A 17,060-nucleotide genomic window follows, 5' to 3' on the forward strand; every position below is an offset into this window, starting at 1 on the left:
GGGAGCAATCAAGGACCTAGGTGAGGACGCGGCCACCGACGCGAGGGGAGTTCCGGCTCTCCAGTTGCACTGAGGGATCAGGGGGGACCAGGCAGGCGTGGTTGCATGTGAACCAGGGGAAAACTCAAACGGGAGAGGCACAAGCGCATGGGGGGCGTGGGCGCGCACAGGGAGGACCAATTCAGGGCTGGGGAGACGGGTGGCGGGGGGGCGCAGAGAAGGAGCAGCTCGAGGAACGGGGGCAGAGGACACACCACGAGGTTAGCAGGCTGGGCCAAAACTAAGCAGGGCCACGAGAGGGAAATAGGTGGGGCAGACAAAAAAGGAAAAGGGGCCCAGTCCAGGGGGAGGGGAAGGTGGATGACACCCACAGGCATTGGATGCAAAGTCCATTATAGGCTGCCTGCTGCTGCATGCCCACGTGGAAGGGGGCGTGGTGGGTCAGCCGAGCAGCTCAGTCCCAGAGGCAGGGAGTCCAAAGGTAAGGAAAACAGCCAGCGGGGTGGTGGAGGGGCAACGATGCGTGGTGGGCTAAAGGTGAACACGCGTGGACGGGGCAGGCCCCCGCCACCCCCCGGTTGGTGTCCCAACAGACACAGTCCAAACCCCACACAAGGCACAGGTTGAAAAGACTTCGTCGCAGGAATACCCTCCCTGGTCTTCACGGATCTCCAACAGTGGGCAGTCTCTCCTCTCCTTCACCTCCTCCGGGCTCCAGACAGTCGCCAGCAACTGCCCCGTGTCCAGCGTCCACGTGGTGGGGTCTGGGTGTGTTCCAGGCAGGAGGACCCCGTCAGGAAGGTGTCTCGCCAAGAGCTGGTCTCCCCTCACTCCCCCTCCTGGAATCAGGCCAGCAGCCCCTCCCCTCCCTGAAGGGCTGTAGGTGAGTAGTAACAGCAGGGAACCCGAGTGGGGGGAACCTACTAGCCAGCCAGCAAGAGGCTGATCTAGCAGAGAAGGGTGGGTAGGGTCGTCTGCCCAGCCAGGGGTAGCAGCAGAAGCAGGACAGCGTAGCAAACAAGCAACAGCAGCAGCAGCCTCTTCCCTCTTCTCCTCCACACCAGAGCGGTCGAAGGGAGAGGAGCTTACTTCCTGGCCCAGCGAGAAGCAGGGTTCTGTTCCCTCACAGGTATGTTACTATTGGCATCCCAGGGGTGGGCGGGCGGCCCGTTCCACTTCTTAAGGGATCCTCCCCAGCTGCACCTGAAGGGGAGATCCACAGGGCTAGGAACCAAGTTGTATTTTTTTCTGGGGGACAACGATTGAAAAAAACAGGATCAGAGTGAGGTCAGAGGGCGAAACTAAAGGGACAGGTATGTTTAGCCCCAGGCTAAAAAATCTCTTATGACCATAGTAACATGGCAGTGCTTCCAGGTTAATCAAGGGACCTGGAGCAATTAAGACTTTAGAAGGCAGTGGAGATAGCTACTTTAATTAAACACCTGAAGCAATCAGGGCAGGCTAATCAGGGCACCTGGTTTTAAAAAGGAGCTCACCCCAGTCAGGGAGAGGAGAAGGAGTGCGAGTGAGGAGCTGGGAGCAAAGCTGGATGAGAGAGTGTACTGCTGGAGGATTTAGGAGACCAGCGATTTATCAGACATCAGGAGGAAGTCGTGGTGAGGATAAGAAGCATGTTTGGGGAGGCCATGGGAGAGTAGCCCAAGGAGTTGTGCTGGTCATGAGCTGTTACGGTAGGCACTATAGACAGTGCAACCACAGGGCCCTGGGCTGAAACCCGGGAGTAGAGGGCGGGCCTGGGTTCCCCCCAAACCTCCCAACTCCTGATCAGACACAGGACGAGTTGACCCAGACTGTGGGGAAGATCACTGAGGTGAGGAAATCTGCCAAGAAGTGCAGGATCCACCAAGGTAGAGGAGGAACTTTGTCACAGTGTGTATAATACAAATGCAGGTGTGTGCATGGGAATAGCTATTTTGTGCATGCATGCATGTAGTGTGCATGTATCTGTTCCGGATGCAGAGGGCTGTGTGTGCGTATTCCAGATGCGGGTGTTTGGGGGGGTATAGCTATTCTATGTGTGTGTGTGGAGCTATTCCGGATGTGGAGAGTGTGTGGGTCACGAAGTCACCAGGCAATGCTCTGGAACAGCTCCCAACAAAGCCAGGCAGGACTTTGGGGAGCCTCCTCTCCCTTGGAGCAGACATGTTCAGGGCAAGAAGCTCACACATCTTCACCTCCTGGGTCTCTCCTTGGACCATTCAGCATCCTCTGCCCCTCCATGCGCTTCCCACAGTGAGCCTGCCTCAGTAGGGTCCTGGGGAAGCCACAGGGTCCTGCACCCCTACTTCATAGTCAGAAGTGACTCTCAGCCAGCCAGTAAAACAGAGGTTTATTTGATGACAGGAACAGGGTCTAAAACAGAGCTTGTAGGTACCACGAGCCGGGCCCCTCAGCCTGGTCCATTCTGGGGGGCAGTGAGCCAGACCCCCACATCTGCATGTCACTCCTCGTCCCCAGCCAGCTCTAGACTAACAACCCCCCTCCAGCCCTTCCTCTCTGCTCAGTTCCTTTCCCGGGCCAGGAGGTTACCTGATCTCTTTGTCTCCAACACCTTCAGTTGACACCTTTGCAGAGGAGGGGCCCAGGCCATCAGTTGCTAGGAGACAGAGTGCCAGGCATTTAGGTACACTGGCCCTTTGCTCTGTAGAAATCACACACCCTTATTCCACCACCTAGATACTTAAGAACTGCACAGGGGACACTGAGGCACCAACACCGTATTCAGAGAAAACATTAAGAACATTCCCAGTTCGCCACAGTGTGTGTTTGTATTCTGGGTGCGATCGTGTGTGTGGGTATAGATATTCCCTATGTGTGTGTGAGAGAGAGAGACACCATGTGGATCAGGCAGTGCTGGGAGGCAAAGGGCCCTGCCAGAAGCTGTTTCCAATCCAGCTGTCTGCTGGAGAGGGCTCCAGCTGGGTGGTCTGTCTCTCCCCCGGGTGTGTGTCTCTCCCTCTGCCTGGCTCCTGGAGTGGAGGGAGACATGAGGGGTTTGCCTGGTTGATTGTCAGGGCAATGGGGCTGTCAGCCAGGCACAGGCTTCCCAACGCACCTGGCTAGAGGGGAGACCGGCTGGTCTGTGGTTGGGGTGTTGGGGCTGGGGGGAGGAAAAGGGGGAAGCCTGGCCATCATGCTGCCCAGGGGAAGGAGATCGGTGAGTCTGCAACATCCATGTTTGTGGTTCCAGGGGAAGAGGTGAGGAAAGACCCCCTCTTCCCCCCGAACACCTACTGAGGACATAGTGGAGTGGCAGCACTTGGTCTGGTGCCAGGCTCACCAGGGACGTGTCACTGGGTAGTCTCCCCCCGTGCAAGAAGTGTTTCAGGATTATTTAGAAAAATTGGATGAGCACAAGTCCACGGGGCCAGATGCACTGCATCTGAGAGGTGCTAAAAGAGTTGGCAGGTGTGATTGCAGAGCCATTGGCCATTATCTTTGAAAACTCATGGCGATCGAGGGAGGTCCCGGATGACTTGAAAAGGCTAATGTAGTGCCCATCTTTAAAAAAGGAAAGGAGGATCTGGAGAACTACAGACCAGTCAGCCTCACCTCAGTCCCTGGAAAAATCATGGCACAGGTCCTCAAAGAATCAATTCTGAAGCACTTAGAGGAGAGGAAAGTGACCAGGAACGGTCAGCATGGATTCACCAAGGGCAAGTCATGCCTGATTAATCTAACTGCCTTCTATGAGGAGATAACTGGGTCTGTGGATGAGGGGAAAGCAGTGGATGTGTTATTCCTTGACTTTAGCAAAGCTTTTGATATGGTCTCCCACAGTATTCTTGCTGGCAAATTAAAGAAGTCTGGGCTGGATGAATGGACTATAAGGTAGATAGAAAGCTAGCTAAATCATCGGGCTCAACGGGTAGTGATCAATGGCTCCATGTCTAGTTGGCAGCCGGTTTCAAGCAGAGTGCCCCAAGAGTCGGTCCTGTTTTGTTCAATATTGTCATTAATGATCTGGAGGATGCCGTGAACTGCACCTTCCGCAAGTTTGCAGATGACTCTAAACTGGGAGGAATGATAGATTCGCTGGAGGGTAGGGATAGGATACAGAGGGACCTGGACAAATTAGAGGATTGGGTCAAAAGAAACCTGATGAGGTTCAACAAGGACAAGTGCAGAGTCCTGCACTTAGGATAGAAGAATCCCATGCACTGTTACAGACTAGGGACCGAATGGCTAGGAAGCAGTTCTGCAGAAAAGGACCTGGGGTTATGGATGGTGGTGCTGCTCATCACAGACAATGTGGCTGATACTGCAGAGAAACCATCTTGTCTCCTGTTTTTTCCAAGTGCCTGAGTTGGCTGCAGGCCGTGACCTTTGCCTCGTGCTATGGGTTCTAAGCTTGGCCATTGTACAGATGGATGGCCAGGTCTACTCCCCGAACTGTCAACACGCACTATGGGAAGTTACGAGGGGTCCGGGTTCCCGCTGCCTAGTGAGATTCTGGGTCCTGTGGATCAATACCTGGGGGTGCCTTATGCAGCCCCTCCCACTGGGGGAAAGAGGTTCATGCCCCTGAGCCAGCACCTCCACCCTCCTGGTCTGGCATAAGGAATGCTACCCACTTCTCACCGGTCTGCCCTCAGAACATCCACAGTGCGGGTCCCGGAGATCATTGCTGCCCATCTGGTTACTCAACCTCCAATCTGGATATAGTTGCCACATACATTCAGGATCCCAATGAGGACTGCCTGTACCTCAACATTTACATTCCACCGAGGATGGTGAGTCCGTCCAGGGTGCCAACAGGGTGGGCGGGGGATCCAGAGTTATTCTGCTGCTTCTCAGCTCTGGTGGTCTCACCTGGATGTTGTGTTTGAAAGCATGTGCTTGTGGAACCTGCAGCATGCTGTCTGTGGAAAAGCTTTTCTGGCCACTCTGCTTGTCCTCTGCCCTCCAGCTGTTTTTCCTCTCTCTCTGGTGCTCTCTCCTCCCCTCCCTCCCCACAGCTCTCGTCCTTTCCCCCTCCATGGCATTGTCACGGGTTCCTCTTTTGTTTTGCCAAAACTGAAAGGGACTCTCTGACCGCAGTTCCACAGAGCGACGAGCTGATTTGGGTTCCCTAGGTGCCGAGTGCCAGGTTCTGTCTTGAGTTTGGTTTGGGTTTGTCTTCCCTCCCAACCTCCCCACCCTCAGGTTCTTGTGCTAGTTCTCGGGCGTGGGTTTGCTGCTGCTGGCTGGGAGGAACACTCTCTCTCTTGCTGGGATAGGATCACCAGCCATTCTTGACTGGGAAGGGGACCAAGGAGAGCTAGGCTGGCCTCTCCCTGGTGCCATGCTCTGCTGGGGCTCAGGGGAGATGTCAGCATGCACAGTACAAATGCAGCAGCTAGCATATGTGACTTCACCGGGACCAGCCGGGGGCTGAGTGCTGGAGTTGGGTGGGAGCTGAAAGCGCTGTGGACCCAGCCTCTTGTGGTGAGGCTGAGTGCCTCAGGGTGCCTCTTCTCTCTCTTAATCTTTTCTTCTATAGGGATTCTATCTGAATTGTAAGTAGCAGTGCCAGGCGAGAGCAAGCCACCCTTTCCTCAGGTCCATGGCAGCCTCACCACAAGGGGAAGTTGTGGGATCCATGGGCTGTGCCAGCTGCAAGAATCTCTCGATAAACAAGAGCCATACAATGGAAGAGAACTGGCAGGGGGAACCTGCCGTGCCTCTGAGCAGTTTTCTGGGAGACAGCTGCTCTGGAGCCCAGCAGCTCTGCTTCTCTTCCCTGTTAGGGGTTCCAGGCTGCAGAGGACAGCACCATAACTTCCTTTCATCCCAGTACACACGCCCTGCCCCCAGAGTTTTCCTCCCACAGCGATGCTCTCCTCCCCACGTCCGCGCGAGTCCAAGAGGGGGTGACGGGGAGGCTTAGTGGGCAGTGTGGTTGTAATTGCATGCCCACTCCAGCCGGTGGAGCCCACTCCTGTTATTTGTAGTCTTTTATTCATTTTAACAGTAAAACGGATTTCCAAGGAATGCACGCCGAAAGCCCAACAAGAAAATATGTAGGAAGGAGGTATGTAGCAAGCCGGACCTGACAGAGAGGACAGAGACAGAGAGAGAGAGAGAGAGAGAGAGAGAGAGGGGGCACCTGTCCATTCTCTCCAGAGCCTGCCGTGAGCATATTTCTTCAGCCCTCCTCTCGTGCCATGTGACTGAGACGGTGGGCCCCGTCCATCACAGCCTGCAAATACTGTCTGGTCTGGGTCCATCCACCCATCCTCTGCTCAGAGGAAACCTTCAGGATGCTCCTGCTGACATGCTGCTCCTCCGTTGACAGGGCTCCTCAGTGGAGGCTCTGGGTTTGAATCAGGGCAGGACCAGGTGCATTTGCAAGCCTTCCCTTCCAGAACAGCTGCTTTTGCATGCTGGAGCCAGTGCAGCCAGCTCCCATTTAGGGTGTATGGGTGATAGAGAAATATGGACTGCACATCCCATTCACGCAAAATCCTCCAGAAGATCCCAGCTCCAAGGCCTGGGAGTGCTGCTGTCGGGGAAGAAGTACTCTCTCACCTTCTTTAAACATTTACATGCAAAGCATCCCATTCATTCTCATCTTATGGCATCAAAGACAGGAAAACACCCTTCATTTGGTCTCCCTGAGGTGGGGTCAGCCTAGTCAAAGGTCCCACTGAAATGTACACACACATGGCCATGCTTGTGTAAATGGGTATGCACAGCACCATTGTGAACAGGCCTAGTATGAGAGTTCTGATTGCTGTGGGAACTGGGACCATCGTGTGTGAAAGCTCTAACCCTCCAGCCATGCATTCATTTCCTGTGTCTCCCTATACAATACGTAAATTCTGTTGGCTGTAGAATTGTTCCTCCACGCCCATGTTGCTCCCTCAGTCAGGCATCAAAGTCAGCACTCACTCTGCGCTCACATGCACGCACAACATGCCTCTCCTTTCCCTTCATGCTGGCCCCTGAAGACCCTACTCCTGGGTTATCTGGCACATATGGAACGACTGCTCTCCGTAGCCCTCTTCATAATGCAGTTCTTTACTGCCCCAGGGATCTCTGCACACATGGCTGGCTCCTGGAAAGCTGTTGAACTAGCTCCAGGTTTCAGAAAACCATTCTGCTTCTACCTGTGTTCCACAAGCCCTGCCTTGAGTCTCCAGCCGCACGGGCAGGGACAAAGCAGATCTTTTCTTTTGGAGTCGTGTATGCAAGTCCCCACCTGATATACACAATTCTGCTGACATCACAGTCGTTCTCTGGGATAGGGGTTTGCGTGAGAGAGCATGATTCTGCATCACGGTCACAGACCCCCGTGTGCAGGGCAGGATCGCAGCTGCTGGAGACAGTCAGTGATTTGTGGAGAAGAGATGAGGTGCTCTAGAATCCATACTTGGGTTTTTTTCCAGATAAGCAGCCTTTCTATGCACATCAGCAGGCCACAGACTCAGCTCTGTTCCCCAGTGGCCTTTGAGTACCTCCTCGGTCCTGTTTGCATGCATCTGTGTTGCAAGGTGCCACTGGGGTGGTGAGGCAAGGGGCCAGAAGCTTGCCTGGTAACACAAGGGTCCCACTTCTCCCCAAAGGGGGCAGCACAGCTTCTTCTGAAAGGCTACATGTGTGGGCAGAGCGAGAACTGCCACTCCCCCACACAACACGCACACATTGGGGGTCCTCAACCAAATGGCTTCTCAAGGAGTTGTTGTGGGCCTGCCCAGGCTCTGAGAGCTCCTTGTGTGTGCTTGGGCCTTTGGGACTACTGAGTCCCTTGTCCTGGGGACCCGATTCTCCTCGCCTGTCTCTGTGCGTTCTCTTTGGTGCCCACGGGCCTGGTGCAGTGCCGCACATGCTTGCTCCTAGGTGATGACTCTAGAGCCTAACTTCCTTACACTATATCACGCAAGACTTCCGCTCCGATGGTTGGACTAGATGACCTCCTGAGGTCCCTTCAAACCCTGTTATTCTATGATTCTATGCTAGACCAGGCACTGCAGTCACCAGCTCGCTGTGCTGCTTATGCCTGTCTCCCCAGTGGCAGGCAGGGCCAAGGCTGGAACCTGGGGTCAGGGGCATAATTAGCTGTGGGAACAATATGCCCAGGAGCGGCGGTGATGTTCTGTCCAGCTCGGCTATCTTTCTGCAAGATCTGCTCTAGGGGATTACAAGGGCAGCAGGATCACATCGGGCCCTCCTGGCCTTGGCCTCTCTGAGGGAGCCAGCAAGTGAGCCAGAAACTCTCCCATCTGGGGCCAGCTCAGCCCACCTGGGGGCGCTGCAGCCTGGATGCAGTTTGGAGTGGCACCAGGATACAGCATCCCCCAGGATCTGGTGAAACTGTCGGTCTCATTGACTCGCCCGCTGTGACCTGCACTGTCCTTCCCCACACCTCCCAGCCCAGCAGACACTTGTCTCTTTTGCCACAGGACCCTCTGGGGCAGGCCCCTCTTATGGTGCTTGTAAAGCACCAGGCCCCGCTCCGAGCACAGCATCACCGGGGAAATGTGGAGCCATACCAGCGAGTCCAGAGGAGGCTTGAATCACCCTCTGGGGATGAGCTGCAGCCCTACCAGCTGCAGGAGCAGCGGTCCAGGGAGCGATGTGCCCACCAATTGCACCAGAGACAGGCCTTCTGAAGGAGGATGTCTCCAGAGAGACTGCAGTGGTGGGAGCTCTGAGTGTAACTAAGGGCTGTGCTGCATCGGGACCCTGCTCCCAGGGGGCAGAGTTAATAATGTCTCAATTCAAACCTTCAGGGCTCTGACCTGACTCTATTTACCAGTGTCCTGAAGCAAGGGGCATCTCTCCACAGAGTACCAAGCACAGTGCACCCACTGGCCCTGTGCCAGGCAGCAGGCCCAGCTTGGACGTGCATACAGAGGGCATTGGCTGGTGGCACAAAGTGGGGATTAAGCAGGAGTTGGCTGTCAGGCTCCGCTAGCAGCAACACGCTGAATGGGGGTGAGTATATGCTCCAGAAGAATAGGCTTTTCTTCTCGCATGTGCGTGTGTGTTGAGGTTGGGTCCCCTCCTCCGGAGAGGCTCCGTGGGGACTGAATAGGCGGTTGTCAGACAGAGCAGCCTGGCCACTGGAGACCTGGTTGAGTCAAGACACAGCACATGGGGTGATAGAACACTGGTCTGCATAAATCTACCAGGCTCGCTGCCTGGTCAGCCTGGGATGCACGTGTCAGGGGAGCAGACTGGCCATGTGTGCTCAGGTGGATTCTGGACTAAAGGTACTTGTGTTTGTGTGCAGATCTCTGTGTATCTGCAAGCACATGTGCGGGTCTGCATGTGTGTGTGTAGATCTGGGTGTGCAAGAGCATGTGTGGGTCATTGTGTGTGTGCAAGCACAGGGGCAGTGGTGTGTGTGTGCAAGCGCACGCGTGAATGTTTAGATCTCTATGTGTGTTTGTGTGCAGATGTCTCTGTATGTATGTGTTGATTGCCAAGAGGCTTTAACCCAAGTGCCTGTTGTAGGTACAAACCCAGTCTGTTGCTTTGCGATGCCAGGTGAGAGTCCCCTGCACTCTGGTGAGCGTGAGCAGAGCGGCCCCTCAGCAGCCTGGTGACTCTGAGGAACTTGAGCAATAAGGAGATTGCACGAGCAGGGGCCCGACCCACAGCCTGGCAGCATGGCTTTGTGGGAGTCTAACGAAGATGGAACAGAGCCACTAGCAGGAGTGAGCTAACTCCCTCCGTTAACCCAGCAACACAGCTGGCCAGTCTCACAACTCCATGAGGCGCTGAAATACTGAATAGCTTTCACAGCGCTAGCAGGGTGCAGGGTGAACGCATCTGCAGTGTGCCAACTGCCCTGGAACCAGGAGAGTAAGACTGCTGGAGCCCCACTAGGGGGATATTGAAATCAGCAGGGGTGTACCCTGCTGGGGCATGACCAGCGATGGCAGGAGGCCAAAGGCCGAGTTTCCATAATTCAGAAATGATAACAGGTTAGCAAATGACCCAGGCACATGTTATTTCCCACCCCAGGAAGCAGAAAGCGTTTCTGTAATAGCCACTGATGGGCAGTTCTTCTCCCCTCTCTGCACCTGGGGTTGTCTTTGCAAATGAGTGTCAGACCCGGCTGTCAGGAGCAGTGCAGAAGTCTGTGTATCTGTCCAGCATGCTCAGGGGGAAAAGGTGCCCAGCCAGAGGCATCCGGCACAACGAGTGTAATGGAGCTGTGCCAAAGTCGTCATCCTGATTTGTGAACTAAATGCAGGTTCCGCACACTCATGCACACACACGTGCGCGAACACACACACACACCCTGTGTTTGTGCAACAGGACAGGAGATTCTCCCAGCATCGAAGTCTGGAAGGGGAGAGTTGTGGTGGCCCCTGTTCTGTGTCCCTCATGTGCAGATATCTGTGTGGCGCTAGGTAGGGTCACTATGTCCTTGATGCAGGGGGGCTGGACTTGGGGACTTGTTGAAGTGCCTCCTAGCCCTGTGTGTCTGTGGCTCTGTGTGCGTAAGGGAGTGGGAGAAGCAGTGTGTGTGTGTGTGTGTGTGTGTGTGTACCGGAAGGTGTGAGGTTGTGTGCACAGAGATGCAGAGTGGAGGAGTTCTTTGCTGGGTGTGTACGGAGTTGTGTACTCCATGGGGTGCTGGGTGTTGTGTGTGCGCAAGCTTTGTTCCCGTTTTGTCTTGATGGCTCCCCTTGCACCTGTGCACACTGCAGTCCAGGCAGGGCCGACGCTTCCATTTAGGCGACCTAGGCAGTCGCCTAGGGCACCAGGATTTGGGAGGGTGGCATTTTGCGGCCCTCAGCAGCAATTCAGCAGCGGGTCCTTCACTCACTCTGGGACCTGCTGCTGAAGTGCCCCGAAGACCAGGAGCACGGAAGGACCCCCCCCCCCCCCGCCGCCGAATTGCCACCGATCGGGAGCACGGAAGGACCGCCGCCTAAGACGCCAAAAACCCTGGCGCTGCTCCTGAGTCTGGGAGAGGCTGAGGGCACACACAGGTGGCCAGTCAGTATCTGCCTCCCTGTGTCTCGGATACAATGCTGCGCACGCTGTCCCTCAGGCTCTCTGCACAGCCCTGGCCCCCTTCCCCAGCCCAGCCCCCGGGTTCTTCCCATTCTCCCTGTATTTCCCTGGTGCTTGTTTTCAGTGACAAAGGCCACCCTGCAGAAGGGGCCAGGCAGTCTTGTGTTGTGGGGAGCTCCTACCTCTGCTCAGCTGCACTTGTAGCCATTGGGAGCAGCTGCAGTGGGGTGGCTCCCACGGACCCTGCTGGGACTGGGACTGGAGCTGGGACAGGCACCACGTAGAGCAGTGGCAGCTCTTCCTCGCAGGCAGGTGGATGGGGAGAGGTTGCTTTGGGTGAAGCCAGGTGCCCCTAACACGTCACAACTCTCACTTCATGCTGGCGGGGTAAGATCTCACCAGCTAGGTGGGGTTTGGGCCCAGTTCGTGCCTAAGGACAGGCAGTGGGGTGGGCATCCGACAGGGGGCACTTCTCCATGTTGGTGCTGCCTGACCCTGGTGCTTGGGGTGCTGTGCTGCAGGAGATGCCGGGCATAAGGTAAGAGGTTGAATCAAGGGCCTATCTGCCCATGATCATTAAAGATCCCGAGACACTTGCACAAGAGCTGGGGCTGTTTGTCCTCGGCAAACCCCAGCACTGGTTATTATGTTCTGTCCTCCTGAAGTCTGCTGCAGCATCAGCTAAGTACAGTCTCAAACTGGTGCAGTGTTATTGTGCGCTGCTGAACAGCTGCTGTGTGGTGCATGCCGTGATCCCAGTCCCTCCAGGAGCGCTTTGGGCTCCTGTGGGGTGACAGGTGCTAGGGAAAGGGCAGATGATGTTGTCCCTGGCAATATGCTGCCCTGGGGCTGGAGAAAGGGCAGCACCTGCAGGCAGATGCCATGGCCCAAGGCCAGTGCCATAGGACTGAGTAGCTGTGTGTAGCAAATAGGCACCTGCCCCATGGCTGTTCCCAGGCTCCCACCTAGTTGGGTCCCTGGGGAAGCTAAGTTTGGAGTGTTTCCTATTTGGAGCTGGAGGGACCCTCCTTCTCTGGGCAGGAAGCTTCTCCTTGCTAGCGGCCAGGAGCCAGCGCCTCTCCAAGTGGGGGAGGGATCAGGCTGAACGTGTGAGACTGAGTCTGATGCAGCAGGGACAAGCAGTTAGATTGGTTTAGTGCATTTGGAAAGGACTCAGAGCCAGGTCCTGATGCGCCAGTGTCACTCCATGTGTCAGCGACTCGCCACACTACCCTGCCATACTCGGATCTCAGGGAAAGTCCTGGAGGTCTGAGAGACTGTTCCCAAGAGTTGGGCTATTTGGGCCAGGGACGTGGATAATACCCATCACTCTGTACCATGTCTAGATAGCAAACCATGGGTTGCCCCAGCATTGTGTCTGTTGTGGGGCACCTCAGCTTAAGAAATATGCGGGATTGCTGAGACTGAGAAGGGCCAGAGGGCTGGTCCAGCCTCCAGGCTGGAGTTATTTAGCAATCGGGAGGAGACAGGGAGAATTCAAGGTTGTTTGGCAATGCAGGGGAGATCAAGGGGGTTTCAGTGTTATGAGTTGGTGGAACAAACGCTGCTCAGGGTCTCCTCCCTGTCATCCCCTGCCCATGAGAACAAGAGGATGTAGGATGAAATGAATGGTGGGGACGCTTGTGACGAACTGGGAATGTTCTTAATGTTTTCTCTGAATACTGTGTTGATGCCTCAGTGTCCCCTATGCAGTTCTTAATATCTAGGTGATGGAATAAGGGTGTGTGATTGCTGCAGAGGAAGGGGCCAGTGCACCTAAATGCCTGGCACTCTGTCTCCTAGCAGGACCGATTCTAGCCATTTCGCTGTCCCAAGGACAGCGGCATGCCGTGGGGGGGCACTCTGCTGCTCGCCGGTCCCATGGCTCTGGTGGACCTCCCGCAGGCATGCCTGCAGATGCTCCACTGGAGCCTGGGACCAGTGGACCCTCCGCAGGGATGCCTGCGGGAGGTCCACTGGAGCCACCTGCCGCCCTCCCGGCAACTGGCAGAGTGCCCCCTGTGGCATGCCACCCCAAGCACGTGCTTGGCAAGCTGGGGCCTGGAGCCGGCCCTGTCTCCTAGCAACTGATGGCCTGGGTTCCTTCTCTGCAAAGGTGCCAGCCGAAGGTGTTGGAGACAAAGAGGTCAGGTGACCTTCTGGTCCGGGAAAGGAACTGAGCAGAGGAAAGGCTGGAGGGGGTTGTTAGTCTGGAGCTGGCTGGGGACGGGGAGTGAAGTGCAGATGTGGGGGTCTGGCTCACTGCCCCCCAGAATGGACCCGGCCGAAGAGTCCAGTTCGCTGTATCTACAAGCTCTGTTTTAGATCCTGTTCCTGTTATCAAATAAACCTCTGTTTTACTGGCTGGCTGAGAGTCACGTCTGACTGCAAAGTGGGGGTGCAGGACCCTGTGGCTTCCCCAGGACCCCGCTGGGGTGGGCTCACTGTGGGAAGCGCACGGAGGGGCAGAGGATGCTGAATGCTCCAAGGAGAGACCCAGGAGTTGAAGACGTGTGAGCTTCTTGCCCTGAACAAGTCTGCTCCAAGGGAGAGGAGGCTCCCCAAAGTCCTGACTGGCTTTGTGGGGAGCAGTTCCAGAGCATCGCCCGGTGACTCCGTGACAACGCTTAGACCAGATCAAAGGAAGTGCTGTTTTACGCAGGGGTAGTAGTCAGAGCTGTGGAACTCACTGCTGCAGGGGGAATCAAGTCAAATGACTCCACTGGAGTTACTCTATTTCCTCTCAGCTGGCTTTGAAAAGAGACTGGATAATGGTGTGATTAGTCATGTCTTTGGTAGCTGAACAAATCTCATGCTTCAGGGTGATTGCAGCAGGGATCAGGAAGGAATCTTTACTGAGGTAGTTACCCCTTCCCTCCAATGGAACCAGGATTCTGGACTCAATGAGCCAGTGTCTGATGCAATGTGCGTGCGTGCTCCCGTGCTGTGTATGGTGGCTTCCAGGTCTGAACTGGGGCGGCACAGCCCACTTCTTTGTTCCCTGGGGGAGGTCAGAGGAAGAACTTGTGTTCCCCCACCCTAGGGCAGGCAGCTGGACCCAGGCCTGATCACATATCCCCAACCCGTATAGATAGACTGGATGGTTAACTCGCACTCCTGGGGCCAAGCCTCCTGCTGATGTAAGTCAGCCTAGCCCCATAGACCTGTGCCCGCTTACACCTGTGCCTTTGTGGATGTGGCTGAGGAGCAGCTGCCTCATGCATTAGGTCTAGTCGGTTGTGTGTGTGACCGTGACACATGCGTGGCCAGCACTGCCTGCTGGGCATGGCGGGCATCATGTTTACAGCATCGCTAGTGTGCCTGGTGCTGTGTGCATCAGCAGCCCGAGGGTTGGACAATATGCGCGAGGCACAACTCAGACTAGCACGTTGTGCGTCCAGCAGGGGAAGCTCAGGAGGGGCACCCAGTGGGCTTTAGCCTTCCTCTTTGCCTGGGAAATGTTGCATGTTACTGAAGTCTATTGAAATGTCTGGCTGGGCTGGTCTGTCCGTGCCCTGGAGCAACTGGTGTGAGATGGGTTGGAGCTGGGCTTGCTGTGCTGCTGATATGCAGCCGGCGTTTATTGTAACATGGCTTGGAGCCTTCCCAGGCCATGTGCAACAGAGTGTCTAGTTCCCCGCTCTCGGCTGCGCAGCGCTGGGACCAAGGCTGCCGCAGGGTTACAGGCAGATGCCTGTGATTAGAGCCCCAGCGCAAAGGCAGAGAGGGAGGGAGGGAGCTGGCAACTCCCGGTGTGTGAAATCTGCCTGCCTGTGCAAGCGAACATCTCCCATGCAATTGGACCAGGCCGATGGTGTGGGGAGAGTTTGTTTGCCAGATGTTCCTCACCCCACCCCAGGCAAGGCTGCGTTCTTGGGGCCAGGACAGTGGGCCAGGAGACTATCCAGTGCTCAGCTCAGTCCTCACTGGGGATTTGTCACCGGTCCTGCTGCTGCTGCCCTTCTCCCCTTAGCCGGAGATGTGGGAGTAGGAAGGCCCATGCAGTAGTGTTAGGGTGTCTTGCAGCTCCGTAGTAACTCGCCTGGCACCATCCCAAAGAGAAGCTGCTGTCTCCTTGAACAGTCAGTAAACAGAGGCTCCGTGTGAGCCCTGTACAGGGTCTGGCTGGGAAGGGGTGAATCTGAGCCTGCCCCCAACTGCCTCTCCACAGCAGGCACCTGATGCCAGGGCTGGGACAGCTTAGCTCCCAGCTGGGCTGCAGCTCTCAGTGCAGGAACTCCACCCCCGTCCCCGGGCAAGGCAGGTGGGCAGCTGGGGCACTGTGCAAACTGAGTATGCTCCCCCCAGGGTCTAATACCAGCTGGCATCACCCAGCGCATAAAGGGCTGCAGGGTGGGTATCAGTCCCTACGGCCCCACCTTGGAAAATACCCCCAGCCTGAGTGTCCCTCTGCAGGAGAAGGGTCCATGCAGAGTGAGTCCAGGGCAGGAGGGTGGCAGCTGAATCCCCACTCCTGTATCACAATCCTGAGGGAGAGCTGTCAGCTTCCAGTTCAGTTCCCTGAAGTGTCATTGGCAGCACACGAGCGCTGGCCAAGGGTACAAGAGAGACTCTGCACACAGGGTCTGTCTCAGTCTCCTCTGTCCTGCTGGCTCCTCGCTGGGCTCGCTGGTGGCACTGCAGGGAGGCTGTCTGCCAGAGGGCCAGTTCACTGCAGGGAACCGGACCAGAGGAGCTGCACTCGGCAGGCCCACAGGAGTGAAGGTGTCAGCTACCTCCCTTCTGTGTTGGTGCTGTCCTCAGTGCCAGTCTTGCGGTGAGTCTGGCCCCAGCAGAGTCAGGGAGGGTCCCTGAGATCCCAGGAACAGTCTCCTCCAGCTGCCCCCATGTCAGCTCCATCTCCCTGTGACCACCCCCCTTGAAATGTGGGGACACTCAAACCCCTGTCAATAACCGAGTGCTGGTGAAGTGCCCCTTTCACACTGACCGTCCTGCACATGCTGCCAGCAGTCACTGATTGTGCCGGGGCTACACCCACATGTCTGCAGCAGGGCAAGCTGCCTGGACTGGCTTGGGGGAGCCCTCTGTGGGCCAGGGAAGGGTCCAGCCTTCTTGCCCTTGTTGCTGTGAGTGCCAGTCTGATGCCAATCTGTGTCTGCTGCGTGTTTGGTGACACAGGCACCTGCCTGCTGGGATGTGTGGGCGTTTGGCTGGCAGCTGTCCCAGCTGTGTGAAGGGTGGTCCCTGACTCAGGTGGGAAAAGGGAGTCTCCTGCTCTGTTGAAGTGAAAGTGCTGCTTGATGGGGGATTGGAGACTATGTCCAAACCGGGTGCTTGGGGTTCTTGCTCCCGGGATAGGAAATGGAACTTGGCAGGACCCTCGTATGGGCAGCCATTTCTGTCACTGACCAGCTTTGCTGGCTGTGGAGTGGGTGCTGTGCCTGCACATCACATTGGTCACATGTCCTGCTGTGGGGTTTGCTTGCACTTCACCAGGGAGGCTTCTGTATCATTGGGGGGAGGGATAGCTCAGTGGTTTGAGCATTGGCTAGCTAAACCCAAGGTTGTGAGTTCAATCCTTAAGGGGGCCATTTAGGGGTATGGGGCAAAAATCTGTTGGATGATTTAACTGGGGATTGGTCCTGCTTTGAGCAGGGGGTTGGACTAGATGATCTCCTGACATCCCTTCCAACCCTGATATTCTATTTCAGACCACCCCTAGTCAGCCCCACTCTGTGGAGAGCTCAAGCCCAGAGCCCCTGTCCGACCCCTCTGAACTCCAGGCTGGGCAGAGACAGACCCTAGGGCTGCGGCTGGCCTTGTCCAGTGTGGCCCCATCGCACCAAGTGATACGCTGCCAGGAGTGTGATCAGCTGCTGCCACCTACAGGAGAGGATCTGAAGTGCAGCTCTTTGGCTCCAGCTGTTCTGTTGTGGGGACAGTTTCATTCCTTGGCATTCGCTGGCCTGTCTCCCGTGGAGGGCATGATGGATGGATGGGAGGCAGGCACAGGAGGAGAGTACTGGCTTGGGGAACTGGGCTGTTAGATGCACACACACACCTTGACAGTGCTTGGTTTGTGGGGGAGGCAAAGCTAGACTTACTTAGCACAGAAGGCAGGA

General features: G+C 56.0%; 1 protein-coding gene across 1 annotated transcript in view; it reads left to right on the forward strand.

Annotated features, from left to right (window-relative positions):
• Positions 1–17,060, forward strand: part of NHSL2 (NHS like 2) — a 180,380-nt gene that overhangs the window by 32,613 nt on the left and 130,707 nt on the right. The gene's annotated exons all lie outside the window — the stretch shown is intronic.

Source organism: Chelonoidis abingdonii, chromosome 8 (assembly GCF_003597395.2).
Source record: "Chelonoidis abingdonii isolate Lonesome George chromosome 8, CheloAbing_2.0, whole genome shotgun sequence".
In the NCBI taxonomy this organism is placed as follows: domain Eukaryota; kingdom Metazoa; phylum Chordata; order Testudines; family Testudinidae; genus Chelonoidis; species Chelonoidis abingdonii.